General features: G+C 44.4%; 1 pseudogene; it reads right to left on the bottom strand.

The window, feature by feature from the left end:
* Positions 1-5,463: 5,463 nt before the first annotated feature.
* LOC101690877 lies at positions 5,464-7,116 on the bottom strand (annotated as a pseudogene).
* Between the last annotated feature and the right edge of the window lie 390 nt (positions 7,117-7,506).

Raw genomic sequence — 7,506 nt, 5'->3', positions numbered from 1 at the left:
TACAATTCATACTTATTATCAATGTAATACTAGTCTTTGCTATAATTGGTGAAAACGTGTGCTTTATTTTTGGCAGTTGAGTCCCTATTTTAAAGTGGGGAAATGGGATTTCAAAGCAATTAAACAATTTTCCTGAGGACATATAGTTGGATAATGGCTGATCCAGGGCAAATGTAAAACCTGCACTGTGATAGGCCCTTGTGGGTCAATACAAATAATACAGGGTTCTAATATTCCAAGGAGTTAGAGTTTAGTGAGGGAGACAGACAAGTGGACATGACTTTAAGTCCATAGACTCAAAAATATCATCCGCCTAGAGCAGTGATCATAAAGTAGTGAGTTGATCTCATTAAACAAGCTCAGGTGCCCAGAAGTGAAACTGTTTTAATTTTTCCAGGGAAGAACTTAATTTCTATTTTCAACTTTTATTCTAACAACAAATGACACTTTATTTTGGTCAATGTAAGTAATCTTGGTCACTTCAGGATTTCCTGGCCTGTCTCCTTCTGTGGGGTTGAATTGAGTTCCGGGGTGGGGCATCAGAATGCTCGGGTTGGGGAGAAATTAATATTATCTTCCACATTGCAAATGCAGAGCATCTCATCTCATTTCTCTCTGGTTCATAAGAGCTGGTCCATGTGGATGGCAACTGTAATTCTTTATTCTAAGCACAAGGCCTTTTCAGATCTGGGTCTTAGCTGCTCTCCCAATAGTCTTGGTTATCCGCAGACAGTTGGCTGTTCCATATATTGTGTTGATTTGGAATAATAAGAAATATACATTTTATCTTTGTCCCTGGTTCTTGGCACAGTGCTCCTTAGAATTTCCTGTGAGATAAAAGTGATAGGAGCAACTTTTGTTATCTTTTCAACTACACCTGAGTTTAGGCTAATGAGGCAACTGTTTGCAAGTCCTTCCACATCATCTTTTAGGATAGGAGCTGCTCACTAGAAAGACCAAACTCTGATTAGAAGCTTGGAATTTTCAGGTCCACTGTTGTACCCAGATCTCTCGGTTAGAGGTTGAGTTCAATCACTAATGGTCAGTAATTTTATCAATCACCTATATAATGAAACCTACATAAAGATCCCTACATGACTGGGTTCAGAAGGCCCTGATACTGAACTTTGGGAAATTCCATGGCTTTTGCCCATTACTGGACTTTACCTCAGAACTGAGCCCAGATCCTTCTTACTCTTGAATCTCCAGATTGATCTGGCAATTCTATTACACACACTGCCTCCAAAAGTCTTGGCTCGGTGTGTGTGTGGCTTGGTGGAGGTAGGTTGGGAGGGGTGGGAGAATGATGGCATGGGTATCCCTCCAGGGACCCACCAGGGACCCACCAGGGTCCATGTTTCTTCCTTCTTATTTAGTGTAGTACAGTACTGGTTCTTGATGTGCCGGTATTCCCACAGAGGCTACTTATTTTTTAGTAGCATAATGACAGTGTGCTTACCTTTGATCTTCTCTCCCCTTTGACTCAGCTCCCCAGATTATAGAATATTATGCAGTCTACTATGAGTGGGGATTGGGAAAAAAAAATGTCTTTGAATGTCTTTGACCACACACATTCTTTCAAATCTTTTAATTTATGGCATAAACTATGACTTGACTTCTTCAGGGCTTAGAATGTCAATGCCCTCCAGCCAAGACCAGCAGGAACATACTTGTAGTTGAACAAATTTGGCTTATTATGTCATGCAGTGAGGGAGAACACATACCACAAAGAATCAAGGTGTTGTCTGTAAGAGGGTGTTAGAAAGGACTTACAGAATTTGCGCCTGGGTTAAGAGATTTTGAAAGGGTTTAAGAAAATGGGGTTTTGCTCTGGATTGGATGCTGTCAGCAAGTAGGGTAATTCTATGATTTGGGTATCTTAATTTTATCTAGCAGGAGGGAAGATTAGACAGAGGCTGAAGCTATAATTGGTAAAGAAGAAGCAGTCATTCATATTAGTTGGGGGAGAAGGATGGGTATTTTTGTAACCTGGAAGGTTTTGCGTTTTGACTGTGTTCAGACATGATTATGGGCTGGCCATGTTTTTGTCTTGATTCATTATGGTTTCATAGTAGCCTTGTCTGACACTTACATTCTTTGAAACTTTTTATGATTTACAGGAGAATACCCGGGTCTATCTGTGGGTGCTGGGCCAGCTCCTAGCAAAACCAAGGCCAGGCTGATAGTATTAAGCCAGGTCCCAAATGCCAGGGGCTACTTTTTTCTTTCTCAGTATATGAAACCCAGATTTATTTTGGTCTGGTTTTGAAACACAAAACCCAAGAATACATTACTTATGTTTTCCTATGTTCCAGAGGTCTAACTTCTCAAAGAGAGGGGAGCCTTGAGAGATCAGGTAGTCCTAGAGAAAATGAAATCAAAATTACAATGTTAAATCATTATCTTGTTATCTGTACAATGACATTAGCACACAATTGGTACTATGACGAAGGTAGCATTGTGCAGGGAGAACCAAACACACCCTCTTCCTGGAGAGGTGATTGAGATGACTTTTTCACCAAAAGAGGGAGCAGGAAGAAAAGGTATTCTAGGTAGAAGGAAAAGCATGCATTGGCAGAGCTGGGGGATGAGAGGGTACACTAGAGAAGTCAGTCACGGTACTTGTCTTGATCACAATTCCTTTTAAGTAAAAGCAACAGATTTTACCCCTGTCTAAAGCTGATTGGATCAGAAGTGCTTACTGATCCAAAAGGGTCTCTCTGTAGACTGACTGGTTGGCAACCTATGAGGTTGCCCTGCACATAAAGAGGAGCCGGTTCAATCTGATTTTCTCTTTTTCAGGATTATGGACTAGGAAATGCCAAGGCAAAGAGGCTTTGAGGGGCCAGAGTTGAAGTTTAAGGACCGTGTGAAGAGGATTCTTCAGGAAGTCTGGTAGTCAAGAGGGAATGTGGACAGTCAGAGTTATGGGGTCCTGAGCAGGAACTCAAAGCAGAGAGATGGTAGGTTGAAGGAATAAGCAGTGGGGTGACTGCAAAAGGAAAACCCCTGAGAGAAGATATCGGACTCTTCCTAGGGCAGAGTGGCAACGTGGAAACCACTCACTCCTGCAGTTCCTCTTCTTCTCGGGGTGGAGACTGATTCAACCAGAATCTTTGCTCCTGGAGCTCAGGTCCTTTCCTCCTCCTCAGCACTCCAGAGATAGCCTTACAGTGCTCCTCCTCGGATGCAAACCTATTTGAATTCTTTGAACTGGAAGAGCCCAGCTAAAGCAAGCATAAAGGGAAGTAGGGACCAGACCCTAGTGGGTGTTGTCTGCTTAGACCTGGGGCATGTAGATTAAACCCCTCATCAGACTCATTCAATTGTAAGTGACAGAAAACTCATCTGTTTGGTTTAAGACCAAATAGCATTGTGTTATCTCATATAACTGAAAAGTCCAGGGGTAGTTAGCGTGAGGCATGCTGGTTTCAGGGCCTTGGAGAATGTCATCAGGACTACCTTCTCTTGCCTTACACCTTCCTTCTCTATGTGGTCTTTAGGCAGTGTCCTCTCCAGGTTTATGTCCTATGGAATAGGGTGTCTTCTTGGTTGTTTTGGAAAAAATGCTGGGAATGAGGATTAGGCCAGCTGTCTTTGAACAAATACCCATGGCTGTTAATACCTAGTGGATTGGTGGGACTAGCTCTGTTCAACTTCAAGGATAAAATTGAGGGTAGATGCCAGACAGACAAATTTAGCATGTGTCCTCATGTGTCTGTGCTTGTGCATTTAAACACCTTCATTAGTTCTAGCCACTAGGAGATGAGGAGCCTAGACAAGAAGGAGAAACCAAAAAACACAGCCATTATCTGGATACAAATGTGTCTTTCAATTTTAGCAAGAGTTAGTTCAGAAGCCAATATACATTTAATCTGTTTTCATTACTTTTTTTTCCTTTCAAAATAGCTTTGGAATTTGATGTAGTTGGTGGCAGCATGATTAGAGGGTCATAGGAAATGAAGTTCGTAATGAGCCTTGACGGAAACCAGCAGTGTGTAACAGAAGGGTAGTTCCTGGAATTGAAAGGGTTCAATCTGGTTTTGTCGTTTACTGGCTTAAGTCATTTAGTCCTTCTGGGCTTCAGAATCTGCAGTTGGGGATAGTGATAGATATCCTGTAGTGCTATTGGTGAGGGTTTAAATGCAAGATAAAATATTTGGCACATGGGACGTGCTGACTAATGGTAGCTATTGTTATGAGAAGCTTGCTTCCAGGCAATGTGGCTCCACATTCCAAGATCCTCCTGCCTTCAGGCAACACACACCTGATCATTCCAGACTCCCTGTTGGCCTGCTCTGCCTGGGTCTACACCCAGCCAACTCCAGGTAAAGAAAAGCTCTGCTTGAAATTGGTTGGCGAGGAACACTGAAAATTATAGGTTGAATTCAGCGGACAGCAAGTTAACAATGAGCCAAAATAGCCTGATTATGATTAGAGAAAATTTATGTTAAAATTCAGTCTTTTTATTTTCCAAATTAGTTTGTGCCTGTGGTTATTGACTCCTGTTATAAATAACATTCTAAAACCTTGTGCCCAGCAGTTTGTAAAGCAGCCCTAGAACAAGTGTTTGTGTATGTGTACATATGTGTTTGTGTGCACATGTGTTTTGTGTGAATGAGAGGAACAGTGGTGTTGCTGAAGGGACCATGCATCTCCTCAGCACTCCAGAGATAGCCTTACAGTGCTCCTTCTCGGATGCAAACCTATTTGAATTCTTTGAACTGGAAGAGCCCAGCTAAAGCAAGCATAGAGGGAAGTAGGGACCAGACCCTAGTGGGTGTTGTCTGCTTAGACCTGGGGCATGTAGGTCTAAGCCTACATGTAGGTGAAGCTTCTGACTTCATCAGAGGCTGATGAAGTCCCTAGCAGGTGGCAGGATCCTTGTCAAAGCTGTGGCTGGTTCCTGGGGACTGACTGACGGGCTTGCTAGACTTTCACTCGAGGCTATTCTTGCTGGGGCTCTCTGCAGTAGAGTAGGCCTAGACAAAATGTCTCAATGGAGAATTCAAAAGCTGGTTTTGAATTAGAACCTTGCAGCAGCCAGAGCAATAAGAGGCAGTCAGTGGGAACTGGCTCTGTGGCTCATGAGCTAAATACTGGTCCAGAGCGGTGTCATCTATGCATTAATGCATCGGCATTACATTTATTGCAACATCATTTATATTATCTACTTGCTAAGCAGGGAGAGGCCCAGGCTGGACACATCAGACTTTTCAGAGCAACGTGCTGGGGGAATAGAGAAAGGAGTTCAGAGAAGCTATGGCCTCTCAAAGGCAGTGTCTCTGAAGGTCTCCACAGGAAGAGTGCTCTGCAGGACAGGTCTTCTGGGGTGGGGAGGAACCCTCTGAGGGCGACTGCAAACGCACAGTCTCTGGTGGAAGAGTGCTTGTCAGAATGGGCCCCTCGTCAGAATGGGGCCCCACGCACAGCATGGCCTCAGGGGCCTGGGGATGGAGGGAGTCACAAGGGCACCACCTGAAGGGTGGGCAGAGACTCCCAGGAAGGGGCTAGGTACTCTCTCCAAGCAGCAGCAGCATGATGTTTTTCTTCTTTTTGGACCAGCTGCAGATGTGAGTGTCCTGAAGCCCGGTGGGCATATGGTCCTTCTTAGCATTTGGGAAGAGCACAGGGATGAATCTGAAATTCCTGCTTCCTTGTTTTATGAACTCGGTTTGTATATTCGATGGATGTACTTAGTATTGTAAGCTGTGCTCATCCTTGTCCAGCTGCGACTCAGCATCTTCCACATCTTGTTTGTATCTGGGGCCAATGGCTACAATTATCATCACTGTCTTCTCTCTAAGATAGCGTTCCATCCACTTCATGATATCATTGCCTCTGATTCTATCCCCAAGTATGTCACTTGCAGTTTGGAAGCTGTTTACTAAAAAAAGTTCACAAATTTCACCACCTCCATCTGTGTCCATAGAATAAGTGATAAAGACTTTCCGTAATTCTTCTGGTAAACTGCTTATTTTTGGAGTTCCTCTGGTTGGAAGGTTATTAGGGGGTCTAGGGACAGCAGCTGGGCATGGAGCCTGGGGACCTGGTGGTCTCAGTTCTGCAGGACTCTCTAAGACTTCTCAGGAACTCCAGCTGGATTAGGTGGCTGGTTATACAGTTGGTCCCTCGGGGACCCTGGGGAAGAGTGATCTCTGTGCAGACCTTGTTCTCAGGTGCTGGGGCAGTTCAGGACCACCTTCTGCATGGGGTGCAAGCCCCTCATGGGGCTCTAGGTAGGAGCTGCCTGTGCACAGCTGGCTGGACCACTTGCTGATAGGCTGCTCGAAGGTAGTGGTGGCCACATGGCACCTGGTGATAGGGACCTCCAGGACAATGGAAATGACAGTTCCATTGAGCATGTGGGGGCGGGTCGGGAGGTGGCATCTGTGCACACACTGCGTACGTCTGAAGTTTAAACTGGGGGAACTCCCTGGACCTGAGAGGTCTGGGGTGGTGTTGGAGAAACACATGGAGGTGAGGGGCAGGGGATGCCCAGGACATCCTGGGGCTGGGAATCCTACATCGTGTCTGTTGAAGGCAGATCTGAAACTGCTCGGTTGCTGTGGGGCTGGGCTGCTGCACCATCTCTTGGCTACTGCCCGAGGAGTCTGATGAGGCATTAGGTAAACTTTGGTCTGATTTGTCTGAGTCATGGCTAGTGAAAGGAGAAGCAGCTGAAAGCTGTGATCCTAGCTGTTGTTTCTGTTTTTTCCATTAAAAAACTGATGCTCCGGAGGAGGGCTCCAATCACAGACTCAGGCTCATGCTTGCTGGCTGCAGAGGAGCCTAAGGGAAAATCTTTGCTCAGGTCTGGGTGTCTCTTCCAGAAGCTGTCTTCACCCTCCTCCAGGATTTTAATGCGCAGGCAGGTGACTTGCTGCGTCACAGGCTGTAAATGATTTGCAATTTTTAGGGGTGGGTGAGCCTGAGAAAATCTCCTGAGGAACACTGAGGGGATTTGAGCGCTGACAAGGGTGCCATATTGGGTGCCATGTTCCTTAGATTTGGAGCAGGTGGTTTGATTCCTCTTCCAGGGAATAGTCTGGGATTGGTTAACTGACTTGGGTATGGTTCTGATTCATCAACCTCCACTGGAATGCTTCAGTTCATTCTAGTTTCTTAGCACCACCAAGGACAGACAGACTGGCCCTCTATCAGCTCTTTTCACCTTCAGACTTATAGTGACTTATAATGTATAAGTTATAAGTAACACAAATGCACTTTTGCATTTTCTTCAGCTGCAAATCTTTGTCAGTATTGTTAGGAAAAATACCCTATAAAATATAACTAGTGTAATTTCTTGCAGTTTCTCCTGTAATATGTGCCTTAACATCTTATTAGAGGTAGAAATTTAATTTACATCCAGTAAATCTAATAAAAATTTCTAATTCCCCACAACATTTGTCTTCTCTATTGAAATCAGCACACTCATCCATCTGGATATTTGAAGAACTACTTACTAGAAAAAGTAAGCTTTTTCTTTTCTGTGGAATTTCATGC

Source organism: Mustela putorius, unplaced genomic scaffold, assembly GCF_011764305.1.
Source record: "Mustela putorius furo isolate JIRA1106 unplaced genomic scaffold, ASM1176430v1.1 tig00003834_pilon_pilon_pilon, whole genome shotgun sequence".
Classification (NCBI taxonomy): domain Eukaryota; kingdom Metazoa; phylum Chordata; class Mammalia; order Carnivora; family Mustelidae; genus Mustela; species Mustela putorius.
Note: the sequence above shows the minus strand (reverse complement) of the source record. Positions and strands in the feature narration are given on the sequence as shown.